Source organism: Stegostoma tigrinum, chromosome 6, assembly GCF_030684315.1.
Source record: "Stegostoma tigrinum isolate sSteTig4 chromosome 6, sSteTig4.hap1, whole genome shotgun sequence".
Lineage (NCBI taxonomy): Eukaryota > Metazoa > Chordata > Chondrichthyes > Orectolobiformes > Stegostomatidae > Stegostoma > Stegostoma tigrinum.
In genome coordinates this window covers 75,056,752-75,075,249 of record NC_081359.1, presented here as the reverse complement: position 1 = coordinate 75,075,249, position 18,498 = coordinate 75,056,752, and the positions used below count along the sequence as shown (strand labels likewise).

Genomic DNA, 18,498 nt, shown 5'->3' with positions numbered 1-18,498 from the left:
GCAACAATCACCTCCTCTTATTATACTGGAAACCTGTCAAAAATAGAAGAGTCTGAATAGAATCTTGCGTGGAAACAAAATTGCCATCTGCTTTTAAAGAAAAGGTAACATACAAATAATAACATTTTATTTAAAAAAATAGTAACAGATATAATAAAGATCAGGGTTAACTACCAAGTTGAACTGTTTCCTACCCTAGTTTCTTGCGCTGGGCTTGTTTTTCTTTGGAAGACTCCCTGGGTTCCTGTGTTTCACACTGCTGTTTAGTCCTGAGACTCGCATGAGACATCCAACAGCTGCAGGTTATAAATTTAGGTCTGTCATGGTTCAAACTAATTGTGTGTGTACCAAGCACCCTTGCCTTTTATAAATTCCCTGCCCAGATTCCTCTTCTTTGCTTGCATTCAAAATATTTACTACTATTTCCAAAACTGATTAGTGGGAGGTTTTCAAACCTCTGGGCCGGATTATAATAAATACTTGGAAAGCGGCTGTTGGATTTTATCCAAAGTTTTGTAAACAAAATATGCACAATAGTATCCTTCAAACTCTTGATACCCCTGCAACCCAACAGTACAAATTCTATCTGAAAAAATACTTCACATGAGCACAGGAACAGGTTTTGTCCCAGCACCAGGGCAAACTGCCCTTTCTCCTCAATAGTGCGGCAGCTTTGCTACAAAGTATAAAGCACAGTGGCTTTGGATTTCAGATGCCTGACAATGTTCACTTTCTCTTTAGCTCAGGGCAATGTCAAGTTGGAGATATGTCATGATAACCCCTTTAGGCCCATGGGGAATCACTAATTAATTTCCTAAAGGAGCTTGTTAAGTATGAGCTTCCTTGGGGTAACAGGCAATGGCCTACCCAGTTGGAACTCATCACCTGGGGCCTTTATAAAGTTGACCCAACTAAACTGACTAGGAGAGGTGGGCACTGCAGGGATACAGTGATTAATTTCCCTATATAACTCCATTTTGATTTAGTCCCCTCCTTCTCTCCCTGGCCCCTCACTGTTTTGATGCCAGTATTGCCCTTAACAGGTTTTTCTTGTTGATACATAATTGGCCACAGGGATGATTTCCAGGTCGAAGGTAGAATAATGTGTCTTCACAGCAGTGTTTCTATTTTCGTCTCACTGTATATATATGAGGAACTCAAGGGCTCCTATACTGCAGTGGTACTGTCCCTACTGTTGAGCGAGGGGACCTGGATTCACATCCAGTAGCATGGAATAACATCATTGATCAGGTTGGTTAAAAAAATAGGAAAATCAGAAAAAAAGGCAGACCCATAAATGCTGCTTTTTTTCACTTTTCCTATTTTTCTAACCAACCTGGATGGGTCTGCAGAACTGTCTGTCCTGGACTGGGACCAGCCAATGTACACCATGAGTATTGGTTCTATTTTGATGTTCTATAATAAATGATGCCTCTTTCCAGTTGGACTTCCTAAGTTATTGCATTGGTGAGGACAGCAAAGACAAGATTTGGATAGTTTTGCCTTTCAACAAACTCAGTATTACTGAGTCAGGGATTTATGAAAAATATTGGGAAACTGGTACGTTATGATGTGGGCATGGCGGATTGGCCCCAGCCCGCTGGAAGAATGAGATACTTATTTTCAGGCTTAAAGTATTGGGAAAGATCAGTAGCTCAGGTTGTGAATGAGATTGTTGACTTGCTCGCTGAGCTGGCTTGCTTTTGTTCAGATGTTTCGATGCCATGCCAGGTGTCATCATCGGCAGAGCCTCCGATAAAGCAACAATTTTCTACTCTGCTTGGAATTTTTACTGTTCAGTCCGTTAAATTCCAAGTGGAATAGAATGTCGTCACTTCATTGGAGGCTCCACTGACAATGTCACGTAGCGTGGTGACAAAACGTCTAAACAAAAGCAAGCCAGCTCAGTGAGCAAGTCAACAACCTCACTTTTTTCAGGTAAATTGGATATACAGAGATCACTGTTAAAATGTCATTCTCCCAACCACTTGTGAGGCCTGGCTTTAAGCATCATGAAAGTTTAACCTATCCAAAAGCCTGAGTCAAAATCCTTTGATAAACTCAGCGATGATCAACATGACCTTAAACCATTTGTTATGCTCTAATGTTAGGGGTTTAACTTGGCAGACAGGCAGAATTCAGTTACTGAATTCGTGATGAGACAGCAGATGGTGGCGGAACACTATGAGTACAGGTCAGCAATTTGGGAAATGCTAAGCAATCACTTAGTTTGTGGAATTAATAATTTGTGACTCAAAGGAAGCTATTGACCGAACCAGGTCTGGACCTTCAGAAAGCAATAGAGCTGGCCCTTGCCTGTAGAAACATGGAAAAAAAGAGGCTCGGGGCTTCAAGTATCAATACGCAATACCATCCTCAGCCTTCGGCTATCCTTAAACTGCAATCCCAAGTCCCCAGTGGATAATACTCATGATTCCTGTTGCTTACTAAGGAATGGTGATTAGAATCAGAAGTTGCAACATTCCAGAACTGGATGGGACCTTTCTCCACAATACAGTGTGGAGCAGGAATGTCCATGCCACACTTGAGGTCATAGACTTCATCTGAGACAAGATGAGCAAAATAGGTAAAATGCATACCATCCAGACCAAAGAATGAAGCCACTTCAAGTCAGAGCTTTTCAAATAAACCAAGCTGAGGACGAGGAATTGATGCAACTAAATTGTATCACTGCTCTGAAGTGGCTCCAATTAAGATAACCACTCAGGCCATCCCCTCAACATGTAGGTAGATATAGATACTGCTGTATATATTGTTGGGAGCAAACCTTTAGAAAACCCAAATGGGGCATCTTGCCGTAAGCTTGCAAGACACCAAGGCTAAACTGGCCACTTACATTGAACAACCCTCATTTATTATTGGGACCACAGCAATCCCAGGTACACAGTGGCAGCCGACAGTCTCGCTCCCCCTAATAGTGATACAAAGACCTGGTCTCCTGGGAAGGGGCTGACTACAGAAAATCTGCCTGGATTGGCAACAGATTTTTAAAAAGGGTAATAGAGATCTAAATGAAGCCATTAGGAAGTATCCTGAAGCTTTTGAAGAGTGCCTTGGGAAGATAAAAAGGTACCGGGGCATGATCTATGTACACCCAGAGGCTTGACCTAAAAAATTCAAGGCAAGACCAGTGCCCTATGAACCAAAGCAGAGGCTGAATTGGAATGTCTAGAGGAACCTAGCAACTCGGTCCATCTCTGTGAGGATTATGAGTTGACAGACAACAGAGTTTCCCATGCAGATAGATACCCTAGACCATGCATTGAAGACTTGTAGAAAAGCTGGCTGTGGTCATATCTTTTCCAAATTGAATATGAGCTACAACTGGAGGTTGAGGGGGTCATCCAGAAAATATGTGACTCTAAATACTCAGAAAGGACTGTATCATCACATTCACTTGCCTTCTAGGGTGTATTTGGCTAATGCCATCTTTCAAATGGTAATGGAGAACACCTTCCCAGGGGTGCCCAAAGTAGCAGTCTATCTGTAATATATTTTAATTCCATGAACAACTGCAAAAGAGAGTTTGGGGAGGCTTTCTTGTATCTTTCTGAGGCCCAGCATCAGGCTGAAAAGGGAATAAAAAAGCGTTGCAGGTAAATGAAGTAATGTACCTTGTGTACAGAGTTGACAAGAATGAGTTATACCCTCTCAATAGAGAAGGAGAACTCCATAAAAAGTGACTCCAACTCCAAGGAATATAATGGAGTCAAAGGTTTTCCTAACTCTCAACAATTATTGGGAGAGACATGGTCCAAGTGAGGAAATTTGACAATGGTTCTCAAGGTTTTCTGGGAGCTCTTCTTAAAAAGAAAATCAGATCTGGTATTGTATATGGTCAAAACTGGGAGAAGATCGCAAACAAAAAAAGGAAAACACAATGACCAACTCTGGGGGACCCTCAACAGAGGTGACTGTTAGCGAGTTTTGAGAAGATTTGTAGCTCAGGTTGAGGTTCTGAATGTAAGTTTGCTCACTGAGCTGGAAGGTTCATTTTCAGACGTTTCATCACCATTCTAGGTAACATCAGCAAGCCTCCGGTGAAGCGCTGGTGTTATATCCTGCTTTCTATTTATGTGTTTGGGTTTCCTTGGGGTGGTGATGTCATTTCTGGTGTTGATGTCATTTCCTGCTATGGTGATGTCATTTCCTGTTCTTTTTCTCAGGGGATGGTAGATTGGCTCCAAATCAATGTGTTTGTTGATGGAGTTCCGGTTGGAATGCCATGCTTCTAGGAATTCTCGTGCGCGTCTCTGTTTGGCTTGTCCTAGGATGGAAGTGTTGTCCCATTCAAAGTGGTGTCCTTTCTCATCTGTATGTAAGGATACGAGTGATAGTGGGTCATGTCATTTTGTGGCTAGTTGATGTTCATGTATCCTGGTGGCTAGCTTCCTGCCAGTTTGTCCAATGTAGTGTTTGTCACAGTTCTTGCAAGGTATTTTGTAGATGACGTTCGTTTTGCTTGTTGTCTGTATAGGGTCTTTTAAGTTCATTAGCTGCTGTTTTAGTGTGTTGGTGGGTTTGTGGGCTACCATGATGCCAAGAGGTCTGAGTAGTCTGGCAGTCATTTCCGAGATGTCTTTGATGTAGGGGAGAGTGGTTATGGTTTCTAGGCACGTTTTGTCTGTTTGTTTGGGTTTGTTGCTGAGAAATCGGCGGACTGTGTTCATTGGGTACCTGTTCTTTTTGAATACGCTGTATAGGTGATTTCCTTCTGCTCTTCATAGCTCCTCTGTGCTGCAGTGTGTGGTGGCTCGTTGGAATAATGTTCTAATGCAGCTTCGTTTGTGGGTGTTGGGATGGTTGCTCCTGTAGTTCAGTATTTGGTCCGTATGTGTTGTTTTCCTGTAGACGCTGGTTTGAAGTTCCCCATTGGCTGTTCGCTCCACTGTGACATCTAGGAATGGCAGTTTGTTGTTGTTTTCCTCCTCTTTTGTGAATGTTATGCCAGTAAAGGGTATTATTGATGGTCTTGAAGGTTTCCTCTAATTTGTTTTGTTTAGCGATGACAAAGGTGTCATCCACGTAGCAGACCCAAAGTTTGGGTTGGATGATTGGCAGAGCTGTTTGTTCGAGTCACTGCATTACTGCCTCTGCTAAGAACCCTGATATCGGAGATCCCATGGGTGTACCGTTGGTTTGTCTGTAGGTTTTGTTATTGAAAGTGAAGTGGGTGGTGAGGCACAGGTCCACTAGCTTGATGATGTTGTCCTTGCTGATGAGGTTGGTGGTGTCTGGTGTATGTGTCGTTGGTTCTTCTAACAGTGTCGTCAGAGGTGACTGTTTCAACTGACAGGTCATTGGAGGATGAAGCCTCCTGCAATAACTCTTCAATGGGTTTGATGGAAGAGACATTTGTCTAATTATTAAATACACTTTGACCAGACTGGTTAAGGAACAGAAATGGGGCCATGGACAAAACAACACAGGACACACTGTTATTGCAGGAGAAGGGCGGAGTTTCTTGGACTCAGATGGGGGAGGAGTGTGATAACCCCTTTAAGACCATGGGGAATTACTAATTAATCACTCTCTGGACCTCATTGACTATGGGTTCCCTTCATAACATAGCATTTGTCGCTTTCCCTGGTGGTCTAGTGGCCAGGATTCGGCCTCTCAGCGCTACAGCCCAGGTTTGATTCCCAGTCAAGCTCTACTGTGTTAATTTACAAGTGGAAGGACGGGTTAGTAAGTTTGCCGATGACACAAAGGTTGGTGGAGCTGTGGACAGTGTGGAGGGCTGTTGTAGGTTGCAGATGTGGCTGATGGAATTCAACCTGAAAAAGTGTGAAGTGATTCATTTTGGAAAGTCAAATTTGTATGCAGAACACAGGCTTAATGGCAAGGTTCTTGGCAGTGTGGAGGAACACAGGGATCTTGGGCTCCACGTCCATAGATCCCGCAAAGTTGCCAGCCAAGTTGATAGCAAGGTATAGAGCTGGACGAACACAGCAGGCCAAGCAGCATCATAGGAGCAGGAAGGCTGACGTTTCATCAGAAGAGTCGAGGCCCGAAACGTCAGCCTTCCTGCTCCTCTGATGCTGCTTGGCCTGCTGTGTGCATTCAGCTCCTCACCTTGTTATCTCGGATTCTACAGCATCTGCAGTTCCTACTATCTCTGACCCAAGTTGATAGATTTGTTAAGAAGGTGTATGGTGTGTTGGTTTTCATTGACAGGGGAATTGAGTTTAAGAGCAGCGAGATTATGCTGCAGCTCTATAAAACCCTGGTTAGACCATCCTTGGAATATTGTGTTCACTTCTGGTCGCCTCATTACAGGAAGGATGTGGAAGCTTTAGAGAGCGTGCAGAGGAGATTTACCAGGATCCTACCCAGAATGGGGGGCAGGTCACATGAAGAAAGGTTGAGGAAGTGAGGGCTTTTCTTGTTGGAGCGAAGAAAGATGAGAGGTGACTCGATAGAGGTGTACAAGTTGATCACAGGCATAGATAGAGTGGATATTCAGAGACTTTTTCCCAGAGTGGAAATAACTATCATGAGGGGGCATAATTTTAAGGTGATTGGAGGAAGGTTTAGGAGAGATGTCAGAGGTAGGTTTTTCACATAGAGAGTGGTGGGTGTGTGGGCTGTGCTGTTCGTGGTGCTAGTAGAGTCATATACATTAGGGACATTCAAGCGACTCCTGGATAGGCACATGAATGATAGTAAAATGCAGGGTATGCAGGGCAGTTTGATCTTAGAGTAGCATAATAGGTCAGCACAACATCGTAGGCCGAAGAGCCTGTACTGCATTGTACTGTTCTAATTCTATATCCTTCACAGGCAATGGCCTGCCCAGCTGAAATTCATCACCCGAGCCCTTTATAAAGCAAACCCAATGGTGATTTGGTGGTGGGAAAACTGTTCAATGTGTGTAAATGCACTTGTGGATTTAAATAAAATTAAACCAGCTAAATGGATGGGTCTGTAAAACTGTCGGCGCTGGTCTAGGACTGTCTTATCTATGTCACAAGTATTGACTCTATGTTGTTGTTCAACACTTAATGATGTTCCTTTCCAGTTGGGCTGCCTGAGTTATTACACATGTGAAAGGATGGGATCTGATACAGATAGTCTTGAGCCACTTAAACAAATCTCAATTCAATGCATTAGGCTCTATTCTTTGTTCATATCAGAATTACAATTTCATGTTAAATGCACTTTGTTTTGAAAGGGTGATTAGGATATTGGATGGGGAAGGAGTGTTGGTGGGATAATAACAGTAGCAATTAAACCAAAAGCTTCAACATTTTTGAGGAGAAAAAGGTTTTACAAAGAATGTCATAATTTCACTGAGGATGCCTTGTGAAGCCTTCTATCTATAAGTCAAATTAGAGTATCCACATGACTAGTGCAAACCAACTCATTATTTTCTTAGATATGTGTTACATTGCAGTAAATCAGCAAATCTGAACACAGCAAGGTTGTGGGAAATATTGGCTTCTTTCAGACCAAAACTGACTGAAAGGTAAATCAATGCTTGGTCTGGTTTGGCACAGAGAATGATGGACCTGGAGATCCTGATCTGGAGAAAGATAAAGAGATACTTAAAAACTTAGCAACACTCAAATAAGAAGAGTCACCCAGTCTAGACGCAATGTATTTTAAGAGATTGAGGTAAGTAAATGGAAAAGGACATTAGTTCTGGCTACAATCTTCCAATTCTCCTGAGACTTGACAGCAGTGTTAGAAGATGAAAAGATTGCAATGATTATACATCTGTTTAAAAAGGGGATAGGGATAAACAGGTCAATAACCAAGCATCAACTGATTTTCAAAAAAAGTTTTAGTCAAGCACCAAGGTCCAGATCCGGATCAGTCACACTGACCCTCCAAAGAGCATCTCATCTAGACCAACCCCATCCCTGTAACCCTACAATTTCCATGGCAAACCTACCTCTCCTGTGCACCCTCAGATGTGATGGGCAATTTAGCATGACCAATCACATCTTTCGACTGTAGTAGGAAACCCATGCAGACACACAGGGAGAATGTGCAAACTCCACACAAGCATCTGCCGGAGGGTGGAATTGAACCCCTGTCCCTCACACTGTGAAGTAGCAATGCTAACCATGCCATCAAAGAAGCGTGAAGTAGTTCATTTTGATGGAGAGAATTAAGAGAACCAACATCGAAACATAATTTACAGTGTATGGGGGATGTTGGAACACAGAGGCCTAGGAGAGTTTGTACATAAATCTTTGAAAATGATAGGATAAGTCGCTGAAAATACTTGGTAAACTGGCTTTATAAGCAGACATATAAAGTGAAAAGGAAGAAAATTGTGCTCAACCATTATAAATCATTGGATAGGCCTTGGATGGAGCATTTTGACAGCTCTGAGCACCACACTTTAAGTCTCAGAAATGGTGCAAGAGAACGCTACTATAATGGTCTTGAGGACTTGGTTCTTAGTTATGTGGAGCACAGGAGAATGAAAAAAAACCACGAGACATATGAGTACAAATAGGCCATTCAGGCCGTGGCTAACCTGATATTCCACAACTTCACTTGCCTGACTTTTCACCATAATATTTGATTCCCTCGCTGATTAAACATTTGTCTGCCTCAGGGTTGGATACACTTAACAACCCAGACATTACAGCCTTCTACGGTAAAGAATTCCACAGATTCACAACTCTGAAAGAAGAAATTCCTCCTCAACTCTGCCTTAAAGGTGTGACCCCTTATTCTGAAATTATGCTCTTTGATCATAGACTCACCCACAAGGGCATACAACCTTTCTGCATTTACTCTGTCAAATCCTCTAAGAATCTTGTATACTTCCAAGTGTACGTGAACACCAACTGGCTACAAAAAGGCACGTCCAACACTCACTCATCTCAATCCACATGGACAGGGAGAACCACGACTTCGACTGGGACAACTCCAAGATCCTGGGACAGGCTAGGCAGAGACAAGCATGAGAATGCCTGGAAGCATGGCACTCCACGAAGCATGCTATTAATAAACACATTGAACTCGACCCACATACATTCCACTACAGAGGAAACCCAGAAATGAGGCAATCCATCGCAACAGATCCCAGAGTTTAAAAGCCAGGCGGGAAAACACACCGACGCTTCACCAGAGGTTGCACTGATGATGTTACCAAGCAGGGTAACGAAACGTCTGCGGAACAACAAACCAGCTTGGCGAGGCAACCACCCTCAACACCATATAGAAGTCCCAATTCGGTAGACCAGGAATGAGACTCCAAGACTTCAGAGAGTTGTGACTGACTCAGAAAAAGTCAGAGGAATTAACAGCTGCTATAACTCCTGGGTGACCATTGAATTGAAATCCTGGTGCAGTACTAACTACCATCATAATTGTCCCCTATGGACAACCAACTACCCCAGTCACCTCAAGCTGAAATCCCCATTGGACTTGTTACCTTCTGATCTGCTGCCAGTCTGTGTGTTTCAGCCTGTTTAACAGCTGCTGATCCATGTGGAACAATCTCCTTGTTAGAGTGTTTTACACAGGCTCTTTATCAACTGTTGTGGATCAGTCTGCCTGTTGGTACGATTCAATATGCCCGCTGCAGTCTGTGTAGATCAGTTTATCTACTGCTGGTCTCTGTGGACCAGTACGGTTTTATTATATTGATAACAACAGAGGTTTGACAAATCATACTCCACTTGAGTCGTCAACACTGCATGGATCAGTGCCAAAGACCTCATTTCTACCCTTGCAATTTAATAATGTTTAATATTTTAAATTTTACTTCCCTGTCAAACTGTTTCTTCATACCATAATAGCAGGTTTTTATTACAATTTGAGAAAATCATTTTCTGATTACTAGACATAAGTAAAGATGATGGATTTCATTCCAATTAATTATTGGGGAAAAATGTCCCAAGATGATTTTGTTTGACACTCCAATTAAAAATACATATTATTTAACAATTACATGTTACAGAATAGAAGTGATGCCACCATTCAGTAAAGCTAGCCTCTACAGGCTTATAGGCCCTCCCCTACCTGTACATTAAAATTTATTTTCTGAGTAGGATTTCAAATCTGAAACAAAATGGGTTTATCATTTCTAACTATATGAAGCACTTTAGTAGAGTTGTGCTAATATCTGCATTTTAGTCCCATTTGTATCCATTAATTTAAACTCTGCAAAGTTTTTTTTTCTCTGGGTCAGAGTATTCCAATACTGTCTTTGGGTCGACATTTTTTATTTTTCTTTGGTTTTGCTGTTTGCAGATTTTCTCTCTTTCCCTTCCCCACAGGCCTGCAGGTTCATAAGTGTTAGCTCTCTTCGCTGACTTTGCCTGCATGTTTATTTTTCATAACGAGCTCAAACATTGGGGACAATGAAATCAACACGGGCCCTCAGTCCTCAAACTCCACATATATACAAGGACCATGAAGTGGCAATCAAAAGCAAGATCCCTGATTAATTGTCTCCTTGTTAGCTGAGTCGTGCTCCGAATACTTGTCTTCCCACTCCAATCCAGGCCGAGGTAATGCAGAACAAATTGAAGTTCGACCTCGGAATGCATTGTTCTGGGTACAAGAATCTACCGCATCTAATCATTCTAATTAGTTATGTCTGGGTTTCTTCCTTAACTTCACCAAATCCAAGTTAACCTCTGGAGTGACCTCTTTAACCTAAGGAAAAGACGGTATTGTTTGAACAGATTTTAGAACATAGAACATAGAACAATACAGCGCAGAACAGGCCCTTCGGCCCTCGATGTTGCGCCGACCTGTGAACTCCTCTTCCTCCATTATCCCATCATCATCCATATGCTTATCCAAGGACTGTTTAAATGCCCCTAATGTGGCTGAGTTAACTGCATTGGCAGGCAGGGCGTTCCACGCCCTTACCACTCTCTGAGTAAAGAACCTGCCTCTGACATCTGTCTTAAATCTGCCCCCCCTCAATTTGTAGCTATGCCCCCTCATACAAGCTGAAGTCATCATCCTCGGAAAAAGACTCTCACTGTCCACCCTATCTAATCATAGAACAGAGAAAAGTATAGCACAGTACAGGCCCTTCGGCCCACGATATTGTGCCGTGGAATAATCCTAATCCAAAAATAAAATAACCTAACCTACATTCCCCTCAATTCACTGCTGTCCATGTGCATGTCCAGCAGTCGCTTAAATGTCACTAATGACTCTGCTTCCACGACTACCACTGGTAAACTATTCCATGCGCTCACAACTCTCTGGGTGAAGAACGTCCCTCTGACGTCTCCTCTATACCTTCCTCCTAACACCTTAAAACTATGACCCCTCGTGGCAGTCAATCCTGCCCTGGGGAAGAGTCTCTGGCTATCGACTCTATCCATGCCTCTCATTACCTTCTACACCTCAGTCAGGTCACCTCTCTTCCTCCTTCTCTCCAGAGAGAAAAGTCCGAGCTCAGTCAACCTCTCCTCGTAAGACAAGCCCTCCAGTCCAGGTAGCATCCTGGTAAACCTCCTTTGCACCCTCTCCAAAGCCTCCACATCTTTCCTATAATAGGGTGACCAGAACTGGACACAATATTCCAAGTGTGGTCTCACCAGGGTTTTGTAGAGCTGCAGCATAACCTCGCAGCTCTTAAACTCGATCCCCCTGTTAATGAAAGCCAAAACACCATATGCTTTCTTAACAACCTTATCCACTTAGGTGGCAACTTTGAGGGAGCTATGCACTTGAACACCAAGATCCCGCTGTTTGTCCACACTGCCGAGAATCCTGCCTTTAATCCTATATTCAGCATTTTAGTTCGACCTTCCAAAATGCATCACCTCGCATTTATCCGGGTTGAACTCCATCTGCCATTTCTCAGCCCAGCTCTGCATACTGTCAATGTCTCGCTGAAGCCTGTAATAGCCCTCGATACTCTCAACGGCGCCTCCAACCTTTGTGTCATCAGCAAACATACTAACCCACCCCTCAACCTCCTCATCCAAGTCATTTATAAAATCTACAAAGAGCAGAGGCCCAAGAACAGAGTCCTGCGGGACACCACTCAACTGACCTCCAGGCAGAATACTTACCATCTACAACGACTCTCTGCCTCCTGTCAGCCAACCAATTCTGAATCCAGACAGCTAAATCTCCCTGTATCCCATACCTCCTGACTTTATGAATGAGCCTGCCATGGGGAACCTTATCAAATGCCTTGCTGAAGTCCATGTACACCACATCCACTGCTCGACCCTCGTCAACCTGTCTCGTGACCTCCTCAAATAACTCAATAAGATTTGTGAGGCATGACCTGCCCCTCACAAAGCCATGCTGACTCCCTTTAATCATGATATGCTTTTCCAAATAGTCATAAATCCTATCCCTCAGAATTCTTTCCAAAACCTTGCTGAACACAGACGTAAGACTGACTGGTCTGTAATTTCCAGGGATTTCCCTATTCCCTTTCTTGAAAAGAGGAACAACATTTGCTTCTCTCCAATCTTCCGGTATGACTCCCGTGGAAAGTGAGGAAGCAAAGATCTTCACCAGCGGCTTAACAACCTCCTTTCTCGCTTCCTGGAGAAATCTAAGATAAATCTGGTATGGCCCTGGGGACATATCAATCTTAATGTTTGCTAAAATTTCCAGCACATCAACTTCCTCAATCTCGATCTGTTCAAGCCTGTTTCCCCGCTCCTCAAAGTTCTTATTCACAACAAGGTCCCTTTCCTTAGTGAAAACCGAAGCAAAAAACTCATTTAGGGCTTCCCCTATCTGCTCAGACTCCACGCACAAGTTCCCTACGCTATCCCTGATCGGCCCTACCTTCTCCCTGATCATTCTCTTATTCCTCACGTATGAATAAAATGCCTTCGGATTCTCCCTAATCCTTCCTGCAAAGCCTTTGTCGTGCTCCCTCCTGGCCCTCCTTAGTCCACTTTTGAGCTCCTTCCGAGCAAGCCTGTAATCCTCTAAAGCTGTGCTAGACCCTTGCTTCCTCCAGCTTACGTACGCTGCCTTTTTCTTTTTGACAAGAAGCACCTCTGTACCCATCAGCCAAGGCTCCTTAATCTTACCCCTTCTTACCTGTCTCAGAGGAACAAATTTATACATCACTCACAACGACTGCTTCTTAAACAGCCTCCACATGTCTGTTGTGCCCCTTCTGTGGAACAATTGCTCCCAATCTGTACTTCCCAACTCCTGCCTGATGGCATCATAGTTTCCTTTTCCCCAGTTAAATATCTTCTACTGGTAACTGCTCCTTTCCCTTTCCATGGCTATGGTAAATGTGAGGCTGTTGTGGTCACTGTCACCAAAGTGTTCTCCCACCACGAAATCTGACACCTGCCCTGGCTCATCGCCGAGCGCCAAATCCAAAATGGCCTCCCCCCTCGTCGGCCTGTCCACATACTGAGTAAGGAAACCCTCCTGAAAACACCTGACAAAAACGGCTCCATCCAAACCATCTGCACTAAGGAGGTTCCAATCTATTTTGGGAAAGTTGAAGTCACCCATAACAACAACCCTGCTACGTTTGCACTTTTCAACAATCTGCCGGCCAATGAGTTCTTCGATCTCCCTACTGCTATTTGGGGGTCTGTAGAAAACCCCCAATGAGGTGACTGCTCCCTTGCTGTTCCTAACTTCCACCCATACTGACACAGTCGACAAACCTCCTCGGCAACCTCAGTAGACGAGTCCTCATCAAAAGTTCTTTCAGCCACTATTATACTGTCCTTGACTAACAAAGCCACACCTCCCCATCTTTTACCACCTTCCCTGACCTTAATGAAAGATCTAAACCCTGGAACCTGCAACATCCATTTCTGACCCTGCTCTATCCATGTCTCCGAAATGGTCACAACATCGAAGTCCCAGGTACCTATCCAAGCTGCAAGCTCACCTACCTTATTCCGGATACTCTTTGCGTTAAAGTAGACACACTTCAACCCAGTTTGCTGTCTGCCAGCACATTCCTGTGACAGTGAGGTCCTGTCCATGTCCTCCCTACTCTCATCCTCCTGTGTACTAGGACTACACCTCAGTTTCCCATCCCCCTTCTGAGCTAGTTTAAATCCACCCGAATAGCACTAGCAAATTTCCCACCCAGGATATTAGTGCCCCTCTGATTCAAGTGGAGACCGTCCTGTTTGGAGAGGTCCCACCTTCCCCAGAATGAGCCCCAATTGTCCATGTACCTGAAGCCCTCCCTCCTGCACCATCCCTGCAGCCACGTGTTCAGCTGAAATCTCTCCCTGTTCTTTGCCTCGCTATCACATGGCACGGGTAACAAACCAGAGATAACCACACTGTTTGTTCTAGCTCTCAGCTTCCACCCTAGCTCCCTGAAATCCTGCCTGACATCCCTATCCCTCTTTCTACCTATGTCGTTGGTGCCTATGTGAACCATGACTTGGGGCTCGTCACCCTCTCCCTTCAGGACCCCAAAGACACGATCCGAGACATCACGGATCCTGGCACCAGGGAGGCAACACACCAACCCTGAGTCTCTTTCGTTCCCGGCAAACCTTCTATCAGTCCCTCTAACTATTGAGTCGCCAATGACTATCACTCTCTTCCTATACCCCCTTCCCTTCTGTGCAAGAGGGACAGACTGTGCCAGAGACCTGCACCCTACTGCATGCCCCTGGTAAGTCATCCCCCCCAACAGTATCCAAAACAGTATAGTTGTTTTTCAGGGGAACGACCACAGGGGATCCCTGCACTGACTGCTTTTTCCCCCTTCGAACAGTTACCCAGCTTGTATGTCTCTATTAAATCCCCTCTTCTCCTCCTTCTCTCCAACGAGAACAGACCCAAGTCCCTCAGCTTTTCTTCACAGGGCCTGTGCTCCAGACTAGGCAGTACCCTGGTAAATCTCCTCTGCACCTTTTCCAATGCTTCCACATCCTTCCTGTAATGGGGCGACCAGAACTGCACACAAAATTCCAAATGAGGCTGCACTAGCGTTTTGTACAGTTGCAGCATGACATCACGGCTCTGGAACTCAATCCCTCTCCCAATAAAACCTAACACACCGTAAGGCTTCTTAACAGCACTATCAACCTGGGTGGCAACTTTCAGGGATCTCGGTACATGGACACCAAGATCCCTCTGCACATCCACACTACCAAGAACCTTTCCATTGGCCCAGTATTCTGCCTTCCTATTATTCCTCCCAAAGTGAATCACCTCACATTTATCTGTATTAAACTCCATTTGCCACCTTTCAGCCCAATTCTGCAGTTTATCCAAGTTTCCCTGCAACCTGCAACATTCTTCCACACTGTCCACCACTCCACCGACTTTAGTGTCATCTGCAAACTTACTAACCCATCCACTAATGCCCGCATCCAAGTCATTTATAAAAATGACAAACAGCAGTGGTCCCAAAACAGATCCTTGAGGCACACCACTAGTGACCGGACTCCAGGCTGAATATTTTCCATCAACCACCACTCGTTGCCTTCTTACAGAAAGCTAGTTTCTAACCCAAACTGCTAAATCTCCCTCAATCCCGTGCCTCTGTATTTTGTCCAATAGCCTACCATGTAGAACCTTGTCAAAGGCTTTACTGAAGTCCATGTACACCACGTCAACTGCCCTTCCCTCATCCACATGCTTGGTCACCTTCTCAAAAATATCAATGAGGTTTACCCTTGACGAATCCATGTTGACTATCTCCAATCAAATTGTTGCTTGCTAGATGATTATAAATCCTATCTCTTATAATCCTTTCCAAAACTTTTCCTACAACAGACGTAAGGCTCACAGGTCTACAACTACCTGGGTCATCCCTACTGCCCTTCTTGAACAAGGGCACAACATTTGCAATCTTCCAGTCCTCTGTTACTAAACCTGTGGACAATGAGGACTCAAAGATCGAGGCCAAAGGCTCCGCCACCTCCTCCCTAGCTTCCCAGACAATCCTCGGAAAAATCCCATCTGACCCAGGGGATTTATCTACCTTCACACCTTCTAGAATTGATAACACCTCCTCCTTTCTAACCTTAATCTTTTCAATTCTAGTAGCCCGTAACTCAGTCTCCTCCTCAACAATATTCTCCTGTTCCTCAGTGAAAACAGATGAGAAATAATCATTTAGCACCGCTCCAATCTCTGCAGGGTCCACACACAACTTCCCACTTCTGTCTTTGACTGGCCCTATTCTCACCCTGGTCATCCTCTTATTCCTCACATACCTATAGAAAGCTTTAGGGTTCTCCTTCATGCTACCTACTAATGTCTGCTCATGTCCCCTCCTTGCTCTTCTTAACTCTCTCTTTAAATCCTTCCTAGCTAATCTGTAACTCTCCATCGCCTCATCTGAATCATCTTGTCTCATCGTCACATAAGCGCCCCTCTTCCGCTTAACAAGAGATACAATTTCTTTAGTAAACCACACTTCCCTTACTTTATCACTTCCTCCCTGCCTGATAGGGACATACCTATCAAGAACACGCAATATCTGTTCCTTAAACCAGCTCCACATTTCGATTGTCCCCATCCCCTGCATTTTGCTAACCCATTCAACGCCTCCTAAGTCTTGCCTAATCTAATTATAATTGCCCTTCCCCCAACTATAACTCTTGCCCTGTGGCATGTTCCTATCCCTTTCCATCGCTAAAGTAAACATAACTGAATTATGGTCAATCTCTCCAAAGTGCTCACCTACCACTAAATCAAACACCTGGCCTGGCTCATTACCAAGTACCAGATCCAGTGTGGCCTCCCCTCTTGTCGGCCCTTCTACATACTGAGTCAAGAAACCCTCTTGCACACATTGGACAAAAACTGACCCATCCGACATACTAGAGTTATAGCATTTCCAGTCAATGTTAGGGAAGTTAAAGTCTCCCATAATGACCACCCTGTTCCTTTCACTCCTGCCCAGAATAGTTTTGCCAATCCTCTCCTCCACATCCCTGGAACTTTGTGGAGGCCTATAAAAAACTCTCAGCAGTATTACCTCTCCTCTCCTGTTCCTGACCTCAGAGATATTCTCAATGTTGTTCTCCTATTGTCTTTCGAAGTGCACAGTAGTTTTGATGGTCGAGGGAAGTAATAATACGACACAGTTGACTTGAATGTAGGCTCATTACAACAATACAAGCCTTTGTCACCGATTACAATGCTCGGAACAGAATGTTGGGTGTTAAACTGCAGCAAAAGAACCACAGAGGGAATGAGCAGTAAAACGGTACCCCTGCAGACTATAAACACTACATGGAGCAGCTGGATTGAAAAGCCTGTTCCTGCACTGCACAGTAAATATAACAGCAGCTAAAATGCATTGGGACAGGACCAATCAGAGAAAGGACAGCCCCGTGAGTGAGGGAGGCAGAATCTGTGAGAAGTTGCTGTTCTGATCAGAGATCCAGGTGAAACTATCAGCAGCAAGCACCAGAGGTAATCAGCCCCATGATTACAGCAGCAACTTAGAAGGGAGGAGGCTGAGGTGAGTGTGTCTATGGGCTTGTTGTTGGCTAGGTCTCGACTGGGCTGGGAGAGGCTCTGGGCTTTAGCTGTGGTTGGGCTTTATACGTGTCAATGTTGAATCCTGGAGATCAAATGGGAGGGTCACTAGATCAATGCAAGCACCCTCTTTGAAACTTCGTTGACCAGTATTGTTTCTGAAGAAACAACTTCAATGGATGGGTTATTAGATCTGCATTGCCTGGAAACTACCTCCCTGGATTTCATCTCTTCACCCAGCTCTCTGTTGGGCAATGCTAAAAAGATAGCCAAAGATAAAAATGTCAGGACATACTCAAGACCACTCTAAAGCATGGTGTCATTGACCACTGACTGGGAGGAGAAAGCTATCACACTCTCAACGTGGCTCCTCCTAATTCATCAAGGCACAAGCCACTTCAAGACTCAAGGACTCAGTCATGAGGTCGACAGGTGGCATCAAAGGAAGAAGGAATAAGATAACCTGACACTGTCATCTCCAATTGCACTCGCTACAAAGTGTTCCCACTGTGAAAAAACTTGAGGATTCAAACTTGCGACTCGTCTGATGACTCACCTTGGCTGACAGGATTCATCCTTAATTCCAAAGAACCACCAATAGTCTTAAGATAAACTTCAATATTTTCTTCCTCAAAAAGTGTATCTTATTAAACTAATTTTGATTCTTTGTTTTACAGGCCATCCCTGGTAACTCATTCAACATCTCTATTACCTTTCAGATAAACATTGCCTAAACTTACACCACGTAATAGTAATTTGCAGTTTATCTTTTGAACTCTAAACACCAGTAGATTTTCCCCAATTTAATCATTGTTAATTCTTTGTTTAAGACTATAAGACAATGAGATGGAGGATAACAAATCAGCTATTCAGTGCATTGAGTATGCTGTGCCATTCAATGACATTATGGCTCATCTGATAACCCTCAACTCCATTTTTCTGCCTTATGCCCATAATTCTTGATTTCCTCACAGATTAAAAAAGTCCTCTTGATCTCAGCCTCCAATATGTTTAATGACCCAGTACCTACAGCCTTCTGATAGTGAATCTACAGATTCACTGTCCTCTGAGGCAAAAATA

The 18,498-nt window shown here is 44.0% G+C and overlaps 1 protein-coding gene across 6 annotated transcripts in view; it reads right to left on the bottom strand.

Annotated features, from left to right (window-relative positions):
• The window catches only part of LOC125453034 (gamma-sarcoglycan), a 644,680-nt gene that overhangs the window by 488,817 nt on the left and 137,365 nt on the right, over positions 1-18,498 (bottom strand). For 3 of the 6 annotated variants that reach the window (XM_048532075.2, XM_048532072.2, XM_048532074.2), the window contains exon 3: positions 195-296. The exons of the other annotated variants lie outside the window; for them this stretch is intronic. The gene's annotated coding sequence lies outside the window, so the exon portion shown is untranslated. The remainder of the gene's footprint in view (positions 1-194; positions 297-18,498) is intronic. 6 annotated transcript variants of the gene reach the window in all.